This window comes from Pleurodeles waltl, chromosome 2_2, assembly GCF_031143425.1.
Source record: "Pleurodeles waltl isolate 20211129_DDA chromosome 2_2, aPleWal1.hap1.20221129, whole genome shotgun sequence".
Taxonomy (NCBI): Eukaryota; Metazoa; Chordata; class Amphibia; order Caudata; family Salamandridae; genus Pleurodeles; species Pleurodeles waltl.
Window position 1 is genome coordinate 1,124,206,131 of NC_090439.1, and position 16,623 is coordinate 1,124,222,753.

At 50.2% G+C, this 16,623-nt stretch overlaps 1 protein-coding gene across 1 annotated transcript in view; it reads right to left on the minus strand.

Annotated features, from left to right (window-relative positions):
- EPPK1 (epiplakin 1) overlaps positions 1-15,561 on the minus strand; it is a 130,945-nt gene extending 115,384 nt beyond the window's left edge. Inside the window, exon 1 of the mRNA XM_069220970.1 lies at positions 15,482-15,561. The gene's annotated coding sequence lies outside the window, so the exon portion shown is untranslated. The remainder of the gene's footprint in view (positions 1-15,481) is intronic.
- Between the last annotated feature and the right edge of the window lie 1,062 nt (positions 15,562-16,623).

A 16,623-nucleotide genomic window follows, 5' to 3' on the forward strand; every position in this document is an offset into this window, starting at 1 on the left:
TGTCCCCTGGAGTGAGACACCCAGTGAGACCTGCAGCACTGTCTCCTGGAGTAAGACACCCATGAGTCCTGCTGCACTGTTCCCTGGAGTAAGACACCCAGTGAGTCCTGCCGCACTGTCCCCTGGAGTAAGGCACCCAGTGAGACCTGCTGCACTGTCCCCTGGAAAAAGACACCCAGTGAGTCCTGCTGCACTGTCCCTCAGTGAGTCCTGCTGCACTGTCCCCTGGAGTGAGACACCCAGTGAGTCCTGCTGCCCTGTCCCCTGGAGTAAGACACCCTGGAGTAAGACACCCAGTGAGACCTGCTGCAGTGTCCCCTGGAGTAAGACACCCAGTGAGTCCTGCTGCACTGTCCCCTGGAGTAAGACACCCAGTGAGTCCTGCCGCGCTGTCCCCTGGAGTAAGACACCCAGTGAGACCTGCCGCACTGTTACCTGGCGTAAGACAGTGAGCCCTGCTGCACTGTTACTTGAAGTAACACAGTGAATCCTGTTGCACTGTCCCCTGGAGTAAGACAGTGAGTTCTGTTAGCTGGAGTAAGACAGTCAGTGAGTCCTGCTGCACTGTTACCTGGAGCAAGAGACCCAGTGAGTCCTGCAGCACTGCACCCTGAAGTAAGGCACCCAGTGAGTCCTGCTACACCGTTCCCTAGAGTAAGGCACCCAGTGAGCCCTGCACTGTCCCCTGGAGTAAGACACCCGCTGAGTCCTGCCGCACTGTCCCCTGGAGTAAGACAGTCAGGGCCAGATTTAACAAAAGTGGCACTGCACCCAGTGAAGCACTACTTTTCTGGTGCCCCTCAGCGCCTCCCTGATGCCACCATGGGTGTGCCATAACTAAGAGTCCTGTGGTCACTCCTGCAGGTGTGAGACAGAGTCCTGTGGTCACTCCTCCAGGTGTGAGGCAGAGTCCTGTGGTCACTCCTGCAGGTGTGAGACAGAGTCCTGTGGTCACTCCTGCAGGTGTGAGACAGAGTCCTGTGGTCACTCCTCCAGGTGTAAGACAGACAGAGTCCTGGGGTCACTGCTCCAGGTGTGAGACAGAGTCCTGTGGTCACTCCTCCAGCTGTAAGGCAGTCAGAGTCCGGTGGTCACTCCTCCAGGTGTACGACATTCGGAAAGCCTCGTAGACATCCCTGTGCCGCTTGTCAAGGCATGTCATTGGGAAGTATCAGTAAGAACACTTCAGTGCAGTGACGTCAGAGTGAGGTTTAACAAAGGCCCCCTGTCCCATCACACCAGCGGATCAGCCTCCGGCCCTCCCTCCACTGCTCGTGCAGACCTCATGTCAGGTTACCGGAAAGTGGGGGCGCTTCACAGACGGGAAACCAGTGAGAAGTTATTGTAGACATAACAGGTACACAGATGCTGGGAGTCCAAACAGGAGGAAGGGCGAGCCGAGGGGCAGCGCTTTACCCGAATCAATACAGGTTTGCAGGAAGATAAGGGGGGGGGGGGGAGTCTGAACAGGCACTGAGTACCAGGGCGTGTACTCCGACCGCCCTCTCAGAGGAGGCGCATTCCAGATATTAGGATATGTAGACTTAAAAACCCACCAGCATCGAAGGCTTCTAGGGGCTATGTGAGGTATATTCCTAGATTGAAAGAAATTGGGGCAAATGTTGATGTGATCTTACGTCCCTGAAACCAGTAGTGTGAGATCCACCGCACTCTGAGCCCAGAAGGGAGCACACACCTGTCACGACATGTCGTACCGGAAGAGAGATGTCTCGGTGCTGGAGCAAGTCACGGAGGATGCGACCAGACAAGGTCTCCCTCACTTAAGACGCTTACTAATAATGGTTGTGTGTGTCGTGAGCACAGATCCCGTTACACAAGCGTCCCTCGGGCCTTGGCTGCAGGGCCCGGAAGTTTCCATGAAGGTGCACCAGCATCACTGGTCTGGACCTCTGCCACCACCGACCAGTCCGGGCTGAGGTCTGAGGAGGCAGCCAGCTCTCTGACCTCTCCAGGTTTCACTGAGGCCCCACCGCCGGGATGCTGAGGGGTGTCCGCTTTAGGGATAATGGCCCCGCTGCACCGCACAGTTACTTCTTTCCTAGCTCACAGATCTGGTCTGGTGGGACCCAGCTCAGATCTTTATCCTTCTGAGGTTGATGGGATGAGCTCGGTCATAAGAAGAGAAACTCCATATGTTCACTGCATTACAAATGGTGACAGGTCCATTAACGCACAGGGTCTATAATGACCGGTAAAGACGTGTGTTGTAAGGGCAGTTATCTTTCTTTTAAATCAAACTGCGGAATAAATGTCGGAGGAGTAAAGTCCTTGGATTAAAGGCAGAATAAAAGTTTGCGGGGTAACGTCTAATATTCAGGGAGAGGGCATTTAAGAACCGGTATGGCCCTCAGCTGCGGGCTGCAAAACTATCACGCTGAGATGATAGGGGGAGCAATTTACAGTTCCAGCTTTAACCCATACCCCCCCCCCCCCTCCCGCTGTGACAAGTGCGTAACCCCGGCCCTGGGTGCAGGGGGGTTACTCTTGTCGGGCGGTGCTTATCTTATCTGAAGCTTTGAGTCTGTGTTTTGTCATGACCTTTCAGCTCCAACATTTCAGCGCTTACCTCCCCCGCCCCCTTTTTGATTGACAGGACCCATGGGGGTGAGGTTTTATCATCACAGCCGGTCTGTCTTTTAAAGGCCGGTGTCGGGGTGTCGTCACACCCCCACATTCACAGACGCCCTCTCAGAGTTTCCTCTCTCTAATGACTATGTTATTTAACCTGCCGAGGGGTGAATTAATCTCATTAACATGGTATGTGTTCGCCATCAAGTGCTTTCCTCGGACACGCCTCGCCCCACTGCGTCAAGGCGCATTCCTGTGTTACAGGCTCAGACCCGGCCTGGCCCTTTAAAACCATATAAGTTCCCCTCACCTGAGCATAGGTTGTCCGCGAAGGCACCATTTAATGACGAATACGTGTAGTTGCCGTGTGATCCGAGGCAGGGCGAGGTTCCTGACCCCTCATTGATGCCCGCCCTGTTTCTTGGCGGGCAGATCTTAGAGATACCTGTAAATAAGGACGGAGAACCTGTCCTTAATGACCCTTCCCTATCGGGGGGGGGGGGCCTCGGGGCTTCCACTTGTCCCTGCTGGGTGTGGTGGGTGGGTGGGGTAGGGCGAACTGACCCAACCCCACATGCCACCTATTGTTATATACGCACCCCCCGCAGAAGATGCCGATCTGAAGCCCATAAACCCGGTTTTCAGGTCGGTGGTAATTTTTTAAAATAAGCGAACGACAACGTGTTTATTCCACCCGCGAAAATGTCTACACTTTAAAAGTATTTTTCATTTATGCCCCTGCTGAAGTTTCTCCCACCACCATACTAAGAAACAGCAGGAGACCACGCAGGTGGTGTTAGGTCTCGTGTAGTGTGGACAACAGTCTGGCTCAACTGTGTAGAGAAGGCGAGGCGGACTCAGATTTAACAGAGAGACTTGTAGAGAGGACATGCCAGAGTCTCCTGGCTTTAAAAGAGAATGATCTGCCCTCTGATCTTATTCTCAGCAAATAGGGGGAATGGTCAGGAATCTTGAAAAATCCCAAACCTGTGTAGGGTGCCCCTTTTTTAGGTGGAGCGGGCAAGCGCTTTGCCCTGTTGTATTGTGGGCTTTTAACCACGCCCACTGCGCACCCATCACTTTCGCTCGTTCATGGGCTTGCCTTTCAAAAATCCTTTGTTATCATTGGTAAATGCTTTACGTATGTCCCTCCTTGGGGTGGTTTTGTTACCGCCTTGCAGACTGCCCTGTCACATGGATAATTGCACTTTTGCCAAAACATTTGACTGCGAGCGAACTTCTTTTTCCTTTTGTGTCTCTCCTTCGTGCCCACGCTCACTGCGGCCGTGGCGCTTTGAATCAGCTCGCTTATGTCATGTTGCAGGACTGAAAGCTGGAACCAATAGGACTTTGGCAAAATGGAGTATAATTTGTTCAGGGAGTTTTGGGCAGTAAAAAGGATTATTATTACCTTTTCAATGCGCATGTTAGCATATGTAACATATATAACTAAGCAGTGATGTTCACATATGAGATTTTACAAGGTACATGGGTGAACTGATTTGCTTTTCAGAAGCATTTGTGAAATGGCAGAAAGCTCCACTCATCCTTACAAAAATGCCTTCTCCCAGCAGACACCCCTTCATTCCCTCCCCTGGCTCCAACCCGCTTGTCCCACTGACCAAAGAGGGTAAGTGGTTGTACCATAATCCTGCTGACCAGAAGAAAATGTTACAGTGGTCAAGAGATGCTCTTTGTATTTACAGAGCATGGAGATTAAAAGGTAAGAAGCCCATGAGTCACAGAGACCACTAAGGCTGACAAACCTTTTAATGTTACATGAGCAATATTAACCAGAGGGAAGGGCTCTTACCCGTAGTTACTGACTAAATTTGAGTCAAAGGGCCCTAATCCATCCCTGTTAATAACTGCTGAGGAGGGCCACCTCATTTAGATATCACTGCTCTGAGAGTGCAGACCCTTGACATGTTGGTAGTATTTCCAATTATTTTTTTCAGTTGTGTTTTTTCATGGTACTAGATTTGGGGAGCGCTACATGAAAGAAACCAGGCTTAATTTTTTTTGGTGCTAAGGTTGCCGCCATTATTTTTCTCCTAGTTTCAGCAGTAACAATGACAAAAAAGAACGCTCCTGCGACATAAACTATCCATTGTCCATTGGACGGGATGACTGTGGTTGAAAGGCTGAACATAAAGTGAGCATGTGAACAAGTGAGGACTTCTTTCAGGTGCAAATTAGGGGCCAGATGTATCATTTTTCCAAATAGTGATTACGTAATTGCGATTATCTGCGAATCGCAATTACGTAATCCCTATTTGAATGTATGAAACCCCAGGAGTTTCTTTTAGAGATTCCCAATGGCTCGCAAATTGACCTACCTCATTAATATTCACGCGGTAGGTCACAATTTGCGACCCATTGCGAATGGCTATAATCACAGGGATGCTGGCCTGCTGGGCTCCGGAGACCAACATGTCTGTGATTGCTTTTTTTAAAATAAAGCAATCTTTTTTTTTAAGTGCAGCCCGTTTTCCTTAAAGGAAAACAGGATGCATTTAAAAAAGAAAAATGAAAAGTTTTCTTTTCATTTTGTAAGAGTAGGCAGTGGTCCATGGGACCAGGGCTAGCTTTAAGGCAGTGCGGCCGCACCAGGTGCTGACCTGGACTGGGGGGCCCTGTGTTTAGCAATAACTTACCAAACTTGGGACTTGTGCGTCCAGCCTTCAGGAAGCATTTAACATTTCAAGGTACCTCTTGTGATTAATGTTCCTGCTAGGGAGAGAGATAGGAGTTTTGTCTAATGGCAGCTTTGACTCGCCATAAAGTAGCGTAGAGGGTTAATATTCCTGCTGCAAAGAACAGAATTATAATTTATGTGGATAGCCTTTACAAGCCCTTTAACAAACAAATTAATTTATGTGAAAGGGGGCCTTTGGAGAGATGAGGGGCACATTTGCAGGGTGATAGTGAGGAAATCTGAGGAGGTGGTCATGTGGATGAGGGCACCAAAAAAGACTGTCACACAGGGCGCCACCAGCGCTAAAGCCGGCCACGCGTGGGACCACTGTCTGCTTCTAAAAAATGTTTTTGCATGCATTCACAAAGGGGAAGGGGTCCCTTAGGGACCCCTTCCTGTTTGCGAATGGGTTACCACCTACTTCACGTATGTGGTAAAATGCAAATAATTTGCAACTGCATTTAGGTCACAAAACATTCCTACATACCGCTGAGATTTGGTATTAGGAAGGGACGCCCTTGACACGCCCCTTCCTAATACTGAATCGGTATGTAGTTGCAATTCCAATTTGCGATTCAGTAACAAGTTACCGAATCGCAAATTGGACTTCATACATAGCAAAATGCATTTTTGCGCTTGTGAATGCAAAAATGCATGATACATCCGGCCCTAAATTATTTATTGGTGACACAGCACCGATTTTAGGAATTGTAATCTATCCTAAGGTTCTTTCATCACGTCAAATTGTTTTATCCCCTTCCATGATATGATGCAGGGTGTTTGGGAGAAAACAGTCTTTCCTTTTAATTTCTTTCAAGAAAATTATGGATGTGGGCAAAGTGGTCCAAAAAAGCAATAGATATTGCATATTTTGGTTTGAAAAACATATGCTACCGAAGCAGTTTGTTATTTGAATCCGGCATGTTGGATCTTCACAGTCAGATGCTATGTAAATAAGGCGTAGTGATATGTGAGTTTGGACCATGATGAAGCTCACATATTCTTCCATCTGCTATTCTGATTGGTAGATATTTACCAGCTAGGGACCAACCAAAATGTCTGATTTTTATGGCCCGGCTTGACAGTGCAGCTGTCACCAGACAATTATTTGAGAATCATCAGTTCTTTGCCCCGACACAAGTGTATATCCATTCCTATGTTATCTACCTGTTATGCTTCACATTACCATGCAAGATTCCTTTTAAGCCAGACATGTTGGCATTACCAATGCTTGTTGGTATTGTACATCTGTCTTGTTTATAGTTAATTTTATTTATTGGATATGTATTTCGCTTACAGTGTGTTTCAACAGTTTTAGAGTACTTTTGGAGAAGCACCTGGAAGTGAAAGCGGAGGATGAGAATCCTAGGCAATTAGACATTTTTTAGACGGGGTTGTGTGAATTTGCAAATTATTCTTTGCAAAGGTCTATCGAAAATTATGCAACTTTGTGAAGCTTGCGAGCTTTTTGTGCTGCAACGTCCATGTGAAAATCACCACTTTTGTAACAGATTATATTTCCTATATTACTATTTACCTGCAACATGTGTTTGCATTTACTTTTCGTGAGAACAGTGTTCTTTTGGTGCACAGTCGTGTATTGAAAAGCTTTGTAAAAAGTAAACATATAACAAAAATATTTGCCACTGTACATAGAAAAGCTGTGCAGAAGGTAAGCTTGCGGAGAAAAATTATGGATATATTTTCCAGCTCAGCTGGGTTCCAATGATCTCAGGATGATGAAAAACTATTTACCCAGGTGAGACCGTGAGGATAAACCAGGATTCGTTGCAACCCTTGCTAATGGCAAAAACCAGAATTCGTTTCAAACTTTGCTAATGGCAAAAATCAATCAGGAACGTTGCTGGAGAAAAAAGGTTTTTGCACACTCTTACTTTCAGTCAACTGACTTAGAGGAAGAAATTGTCTTCGGGGCTTTTCTGTATTTGCTAAAGTCTGTCCACAATATATTAGAATTCCAAATGGTTGATTCTTTTGAGCATAGACGGCGCTATATAGATTGCACCCCACCAGATGACGCAAGAGTGGGGTTCTGGTGGCCGAGTTTAAGAATGAATGAAAATAATTTATAATGTGTGCAACTTCCCATTAAAGGGTGTCCTGGTGCTCCTCTTCTTGCACCAGCGTCTGGGGGTTGAGCTGGTAAAGTTTGAAAAACCTGCTGCCATCCAGAAATGTCAGTCACCAATCAGAGCAAGCCACCTATGTCCTGGCCAATCAGAATGCTTACAGATAGGCCATCACTGCTAATGAAGACTTCTAGCAGTTGTGATGTAATAATGCTTCACCAGCCAACCAGAGTGACATTGCTTGGCAAGTACTCCAAGCAAACAATGTAGGTCATATTTATCAAGCCTAAACCTGGCCAAAAGGGAGCAGAGCAAAGCACAGGGTCAAAGGCCACGATGCAGTCAGTGTGTGATTGAGAGGCAGCTGGTTTCGGAGGCTGGAAGTGCACAATTACTGAATCAGGATGTTGTAATAGCATGGATGAATATTCTAGAAGGTGGTATCTGTGAGATCATTTCCTTGTACTCTCATTTTGTATCTTCGGATGTGTCTCAGGAAGTGGGACTTGGCAGTGTTTGGTTATCTCAAGGTAATGCCTTCAAGAATTTTCAATGGAACAGTCAGGCCTGGGGGGAGAATATCCTTTTGCAACAATAAACAAACAAGCATTGGCTAAGTCAGTGCATCTCACCTTTGACAACAATTGGCTTTGACAAAGGGTTTTAGCCACCCTGCCCAGCATCCCTGATGCAGGCACCTGGCATGGATGCGCCAACAAGAGTTCAAAGGCTTTAGTTACTGATCCGAGTTGGATCTGTAACTAAAAACAAAAAAAGGCCATTGAGGGGTGCGGAAGCAAAACAGAGGACGAAGGTGGGGGAAGCAACACAGGGTGGAGCACAGAAGCACAGAGCAAAACAGAGCAGAATGGAGACAGGGAGCACAGAAGCGCATGGAGGGACAAAGCAACACAGAGAAGAGGGAAGCAACACAGGTCAGGGCAGAGAAGAACACAGTGAGACAGCAACACAGAGAAGAGGCAAGCAACACAGATCAGGGCAGAGAAGCGCACAGTGAGACAGCAACACAGAGAAGAGGCAAGCAACACAGATCAGGGCAGAGAAGCGCACAGTGAGACAGAGCAACACAGAGAAGAGGCAAGCAACACAGATCAGGGCAGAGAAGCGCACAGTGAGACAGAGCAACACAGAGAAGAGGGAAGCAACACAGGTCGGGGCAGAGAAGCGCACAGTGAGACAGCAACACAGAGAAGAGGCAAGCAACACAGATCAGGGCAGAGAAGCGCACAGTGAGACAGAGCAACACAGAGAAGAGGGAAGCAACACAGGTCGGGGCAGAGAAGCGCACAGTGAGACAGCAACACAGAGAAGAGGCAAGCAACACAGATCAGGGCAGAGAAGCGCACAGTGAGACAGCAACACAGAGAAGAGGTGAGCAACAGGTCGGGGCAGAGAAGCGCACAGTGAGACAGCAACACAGAGAAGAGGTGAGCAACACAGATCAGGGCAGAGAAGCGCACAGTGAGACAGCAACACAGAGAAGAGGCAAGCAACACAGGTCAGGGCAGAGAAGCGCACAGTGAGACAGCAACACAGAGAAGAGGCGAGCAACACAGGTCAGGGCAGAGAAGCGCACAGTGAGACAGAGCAACACAGAGAAGAGGCAAGCAACACAGGTCGGGCAGAGAAGCGCACAGTGAGACAGAGCAACACAGAGAAGAGGCAAGCAACACAGGTCAGGGCAGAGAAGCGCACAGTGAGACAGAGCAACACAGAGAAGAGGCAAGCAACACAGATCAGGGCAGAGAAGCGCACAGTGAGACAGAGCAACACAGAGAAGAGGCAAGCAACACAGGTCAGGGCAGAGAAGAACACAGTGAGACAGCAACACAGAGAAGAGGGAAGCAACACAGGTCAGGGCAGAGAAGCGCACAGTGAGACAGAGCAACACAGAGAAGAGGCAAGCAACACAGGTCAGGGCAGAGAAGCGCACAGTGAGACAGCAACACAGAGAAGTGGTGAGCAACAGGTCGGGGCAGAGAAGCGCACAGTGAGACAGCAACACAGAGAAGAGGCAAGCAACACAGGTCAGGGCAGAGAAGCGCACAGTGAGACAGAGCAACACAGAGAAGAGGCAAGCAACACAGGTCGGGCAGAGAAGCGCACAGTGAGACAGCAACACAGAGAAGAGGCAAGCAACACAGGTCAGGGCAGAGAAGCGCACAGTGAGACAGAGCAACACAGAGAAGAGGCAAGCAACACAGGTCGGGCAGAGAAGCGCACAGTGAGACAGCAACACAGAGAAGAGGCAAGCAACACAGGTCAGGGCAGAGAAGCGCACAGTGAGACAGAGCAACACAGAGAAGAGGCAAGCAACACAGGTCGGGCAGAGAAGCGCACAGTGAGACAGCAACACAGAGAAGTGGTGAGCAACAGGTCGGGGCAGAGAAGCGCACAGTGAGACAGCAACACAGAGAAGAGGTGAGCAACACAGGTCGGGCAGAGAAGCGCACAGTGAGACAGAGCAACACAGAGAAGAGGCGAGCAACACAGGTCGGGCAGAGAAGCGCACAGTGAGACAGCAACACAGAGAAGAGGTGAGCAACACAGGTCGGGCAGAGAAGCGCACAGTGAGACAGCAACACAGAGAAGAGGCAAGCAACACAGGTCAGGGCAGAGAAGCGCACAGTGAGACAGAGCAACACAGAGAAGAGGCAAGCAACACAGGTCGGGCAGAGAAGCGCACAGTGAGACAGCAACACAGAGAAGAGGCAAGCAACACAGGTCAGGGCAGAGAAGCGCACAGTGAGACAGAGCAACACAGAGAAGAGGCAAGCAACACAGGTCGGGCAGAGAAGCGCACAGTGAGACAGCAACACAGAGAAGAGGCAAGCAACACAGGTCAGGGCAGAGAAGCGCACAGTGAGACAGAGCAACACAGAGAAGAGGCAAGCAACACAGGTCGGGCAGAGAAGCGCACAGTGAGACAGCAACACAGAGAAGTGGTGAGCAACAGGTCGGGGCAGAGAAGCGCACAGTGAGACAGCAACACAGAGAAGAGGTGAGCAACACAGGTCGGGCAGAGAAGCGCACAGTGAGACAGAGCAACACAGAGAAGAGGCGAGCAACACAGGTCGGGCAGAGAAGCGCACAGTGAGACAGAGCAACACAGAGACCAGGGATGGGGAATGAGGGCAGAGAAGCACAAGTAAAGGTAGAGAAAAACGGAGACCAAGGGAACACAGATGCAGATGACAAGACACAGCAACACGGAGACGAGGGAGCAAAGAAGCACATGATAGAAACAGCTGGAAAACACACACACTTTCATAGAGTGCTTAATTAAAGTAAAAAAGTAGCGCCAAAAAAATGAGTAGTGTAGGGCCACAGTGACACGTCCATGCTCCAGGGGAGGGACAAACTCACGATGGGGGAAATAAAGCAATCACAAGCCATTAAATAAGAAGGCTTTGAGAGTGATAAATCTCAGAAGTGTGTGTTTGGGGGCGATGGGGAGCCCCTGATCATGTGGGGGCATGCCTTCGTGTATTCCTCATTCTTGGAGTGTGCTTATAAACTAGGAGCTGCCGGGCCGAGGACCACTCGGCCACCCTGGCATTTCCCGATGTGCCACAGGCTGTGGGCTCCTTGCTAGCAAGTTGAGCCCCCCTTGCTCTAGTTCTTGTTGCGGCCTCCTGCAGTGGGGGCTGGTGTGGACATTTGGACAGGGCAGGTTTGTATTTCCGGTGCAGCGGTGGGGCTGAGTGGGTACATCATGCCCTGGCATTGCGGGGCAGGGTCTACTTGCCAATGAGGCCATACCTGAAGGCGAGGCTGCCGACAGGGCCTGGGCTGGAGTTTCACGCAGAGGAAACGAAATTAAAGGAAGCCCCGAAAATCGACCTGCAGACGCTGCAGGCGAAGCAAGCGCCAATCAGAGAATCTTCTAAGAGCGTTGAAAGCGTGTCTGCATGACGGTGCATGTACTGTGTGCAGCCGGGGCACGTCCGTCGGCGTCAGTGGAGGGGCCAAAAAGTGGATGGGAAGCACGAGCGGGCCACCTGTCACGGCCTGGGTGCTGTGTCTAAGCAGAGGCACTGTGCATGTTCTGTTTGTAAGCAGAGACATGATCCCTGTGTTGTTTGTAAGCAGACACAGACTGCCTGTGCTGTTTGTAAGCAGGGACAGACTGCCTGTGCGGTTTGTAAGCAGACGCAGACCACCTGTGCTGTTTGTAAGCAGACACAGACCGCCTGTGCTGTTTGTAAGCAGACACAGACTGCCTGTGCTGTTTGTAAGAAGATAAAGACTTCTGTGCTGTTTGTAAGCAGACACAGACTGCCTGTGCTAGGACAGACTGCCTGTGCTGTTTGTAAGCAGACGCAGACCTCCTGTGCTGTTTGTAAGCAGGGACAGACTGCCTGTGCTGTTTGTAAGTAGACACAGACTGCTTGTGCTGTTTGTAAGTAGACACAGACTGCCTGTGCTGTTTGTAAGCAGACACAGACTGCCTGTGCTGTTTTTAAGCAGAGACTGACTGCCTGTGCTGAGACACACTGCCTGTGCTGTTTGTAAGCAGACACACACTGCCTGTGCTGTTTTTAAGCAGACACAGAATGCCTGTGCTGTTTGTAAGCAGACACAGACGGCCTGTGCTGTTTGTAAGCAGAGACTGACTGCCTGTGCTGAGACAGACTGCCTGTGCTGTTTGTAAGCAGACGCAGACTGCTTGTGCTGTTTGTAAGTAGACACAGACTGCCTGTGCTGTTTGTAAGCAGACACAGACTGCCTGTGCTGTTTTTAAGCAGAGACTGACTGCCTGTGCTGAGACACACTGCCTGTGCTGTTTGTAAGCAGACACACACTGCCTGTGCTGTTTTTAAGCAGACACAGAATGCCTGTGCTGTTTGTAAGCAGACACAGACGGCCTGTGCTGTTTGTAAGCAGACACAGACGGCCTGTGCTGTTTGTAAGCAGAGACTGACTGCCTGTGCTGAGACAGACTGCCTGTGCTGTTTGTAAGCAGACGCAGACCGCCTGTGCTGTTTGTAAGCAGGGACAGACTGCCTGTGCTGAGACAGACTACCTGTGCTGTTTGTAAGTAGACACAGACTGCCTGTGCTGTTTGTAAGCAGACACAGACTGCCTGTGCTGTTTGTAAGCAGACACAGACTGCCTGTGCTGTTTGTAAGCAGAGACTGACTGCCTGTGCTGAGACACACTGCCTGTGCTGTTTGTAAGCAGACACAGACTGCCTGTGCTGTTTGTAAGCAGAGACTGACTGCCTGTGCTGAGACAGACTGCCTGTGCTGTTTGTAAGCAGAGACAGACTGCCTGTGCTGTTTGTTAGCAGGGACGGACTGCCTGTGCTGTTTGTTAGCAGGGACGGACTTCCTGTGCTGTTTGTAAGCAGAGACAGACTTCCTGTGCTGTTTGTAAGCAGATACAGACTGCCTGCGCCGTTTGTAAGCAAGCACCGCCGCATGTCCTATTTGTAAGCAAAGACTACAGGTGCTGTTATAAACGGGTTGAAGTGCTGTTTGTAAGGAGAGACAGACTGCACCTGCTGTCTGCACGAAGGGAACGTTACACGTTGTCTGTAAGCAAAGAAACACTGCATGCGCTGTTTGTTAGGAAGGATAGTGCAGGCAGAGACAAACTACTCATGCTGTTTGTAAATAGAGACCGACTCCAGTGCTGTATGTTAGCAGGGAGAGGCTGTAGTGCTGTTCATAAGCAGAAACAAACTACTCACGCTGTTTGTTAGCAAGGACTGACTGCACTGCGGCTTGTAATCAGAGACAGGGACTGTAGTGCTGCATGCTAGCAGAGACACGCTGCATGTGCTGTTTGTAAGTAAGCATAGTGCAGTGTGTAAATAGAGACATACTGCAGTGCGGCATGTTAGCAGAGGCAGGCTGCACGTGCGGTTTGTAAGTAAGCGCAGTGCAGTGTGTAAATAGACACATACTGCAGTTCTGCAGGTTAGCAGAGGCAGGCTGCGCGTGCTGTTTGTAAACACAGTGCAGTGTGTAAATAGACACATAATGCAGTGCTGGGTGTTAGCAGAGACAGGCTGCGCGTGCTGTTTGTAAGCACAGTGCAGTGTGTAAATAGACACATACTACAGTGCTGCATGTTAGTAGAGACAGGCCGCATGTGCTGTTTGTAAGTAAGCACAGTGCAGTGTGTAAATAGACACATACTGCAGTGCTGCATGTTAGCAGAGACTGCACGTGCTGTTTGTAAGCACAGTGCAGTGTGTAAACAGACACATACTACAGTGCTGCCTGTTAGTATAGACAGGCTGTACTGCTGTTGTGAACAACGATTACAGTGCAGTTTGTAAGCAAAGACACATACGGTGCTGTATCTAAGCAAATATAGTCTTCATTTGTTGCTGTGCTGTTTTCTGAGATAGTGAAGCTACTCTTAAAAATAAAAACAGCCTATGGTGCGTGCTGTTCACAACTAGAGACTGGTTAAACATACGGGTTGTAACTCAGTCAGTCACTAGCAATGTCTAACCTATCACCACCCAGAACTACAGTCAACAAGGGGTATCACATCACCAGCCAGGTCTAACCCATCACCAGCCAGGACTAACATTACAAGGGAGGAATAACAACACCAGCCAGAACCAATTCAGCAGCAGCTAGCCCTATCCCGTCACCAACTAGGGCTGCCCCATCACCTGCCAGGACTAACCTTTCACCAGACAGTACGAGCCCATCACCACTCAGGACTAACCCATTACCGGCCAGAGCTTACTCATCACCAGCCAGGCCTAAACCCATCACCCCAACCGGAACTAGCCCATCACCAACCAAGACTAATGTATCACCAATCAGGACTAACCCGTCACCGGCCAGGTCTATCCCATCACCAGCCAGGCCTAGCCCATCACCAGCCAGGACAAGCCCATCACCAGCCAGACCTACCAAACTGACAACCAGAACTACTGCAGGATCACCCACGACCATCTCATCACCTGTCCCTGTCAGGACTAACCTTTCACCAGACAGGACTATCCCATCACCAACCAGGACTAACCCATCATCAACCAGGACTCATCTGTCATCAGCTATGACTAGCCCATCACTAGCCAGGACTATCCCATCACCAGCCAGGAGTAACTCTTCACCAACTAGGACTAACCCATCACTAGCCATCACTAGCCAATCACCAGCCAGGATTAGCCGATCACAGCCAGGCTAACCCATCATCAGACAGGCCTAGCCCATCACCAGCCTGGTCTAATCCATCACAAGCCAGGCCTAAACGCACCAAAACCAACCAGGCCTAAACCCATCACCACCGACCATGCCTAAAACAATCACCACCAACCAGGCCAAAACCCATCACCAACCTGGCCTAGCCCATAACCAGCCAGACCTAATCCTTCACCAACCAGGCCTAAACCAATCACCAGCCAGGCCTAACCCATCACCAGGCAGGTGTAACTCATCACTATCACGAGCCAGGACTAACCCATCACCAGCCAGGACTAACCCATCACCAGCCAGGACTAGCCCATCACCAGCCAAGACTATCTCATCACCTGCTGGGACTGCCAATCACCAGGTAGTACTAATCAAGCAGCCAAGACTAATCCATCACCAGCCAGGACCATCACCTGACAGTACTGATCCAACACCAACCAGGACAATGTTCATCCAAGACTAACCCATTACCAGCCGGCGCTAAACAGGAACCACCTCTCAGGGGGCTCTGGGGTCCGTTCATACTGGTGGGGAATCCCCCAAGAGACGTCACCAGCCGGCGCTATCCGCTCAGGATGCAGAGAGAATAAATAAGGCGTGGGATGAAAGAAAGAAACGGGAGAAAATAGAGGCGAGATCGAAAGAAAGAATACAGAATTAAAGAGGGATGCAAATAAAGTGAAAAAAGCAAGCAAGAAAGGAGATAAAGAATTAGAAAGAAAGAACGAATCAGAAGAAGGAAGAAATAAAGTAGGAAAAGGTGAAACTGAGAAGAACACGGAGTTAAAAAAACGAAACAGAACGAAATACAGTGTGAAGCCGCTTAGGCTGTAGAAGAACCGCTCCCATCCCTCACAAGCACGCCTCCTGGTGCACCCGCAGTGACAATAGTGCCCCCGGCCCGCCACACACCCCCTTACCGAGCTCTGCAGGTGTCCCGTGCCCGGTCCCAGGGATCCTCGGCTGCAGCGCGACCAGACTGTGTGCTCTGGGGCAATGCACCAGCCCCTTCCCTTCTCCCGCCCTTAAATATCACCGGCAGCTCCCACACCCCTCCCAGACGGGCCGGACCCTCCCACCCACACACCCCAAACTCCCTGCATCTCCAAGCAGAAGCGCCTGCTCCTGCCTGTGACCACACCCAGGGGGCAGTGCCTGTTTCTGCAGCGCTTACTTCTTCCGAGCAAAGCATGGCACTGACATCGCTCCACACGTTACGGGCCACTTGCGGGAAGCCAGGGACGACTTAGCATTTCATCCTTCTAATGTCGCGAAAACCACCACCGTTCACGTCAGAAGCAAAGTTCTCTGTAATCGCGAACGAAAAGCAGCCCGTGTCAAGCAGTCTATGTCTGGCCACCGTGAATATGACTACATTGCCTCTATTCAGAGTCACAGAATGCAGTGCCTGGCTTCTCCACACCCAGATAGTAGTGCCAGTCTAATAGAGTAATGGCTGCCCCTCCAGTGTCCGCGGGGAGCAGAGCTGCTTCCTACCACAAACATACGCACACCAACAGAGCACACGACACACACCCACAGGGAGCAGTGCCTGCCTCTGCACCGCCTGACATACACAAACACCAACAGAACACACACCCGCAGGGAGCAGTGCCTGCCTCTGCACCGCCTGACACACACAAACACCAACCGAACACACACCGCAGGGAGCAGTGCCTGCCTCTGCACCGCCTGACACACACAAACACCAACAGAACACACACCACAGGGAGCAGTGCCTGCCTCTGTACCGCCTGACACACACCCACAGAGAGCAGTGCCCGCCTCTGCACCGCCTGACGCACACAGACACCAACAGAACACACACCCGCAGGGAGCAGTGCCCGCCTCTGCACCCCCTGACACACACAAACACCAACAGAACACACACCCGCAGGGAGCAGTGCCCGCCTCTTCACCGCCTGACACACACAAACACCAACAGAACACACACCACAGGGAGCAGTGCCTGCCTCTGTACCGCCTGACACACACCCACAGAGAGCAGTGCCACCTCTGCACCGCCTGATACACACAAACACCAACAGAACACACACCCGCA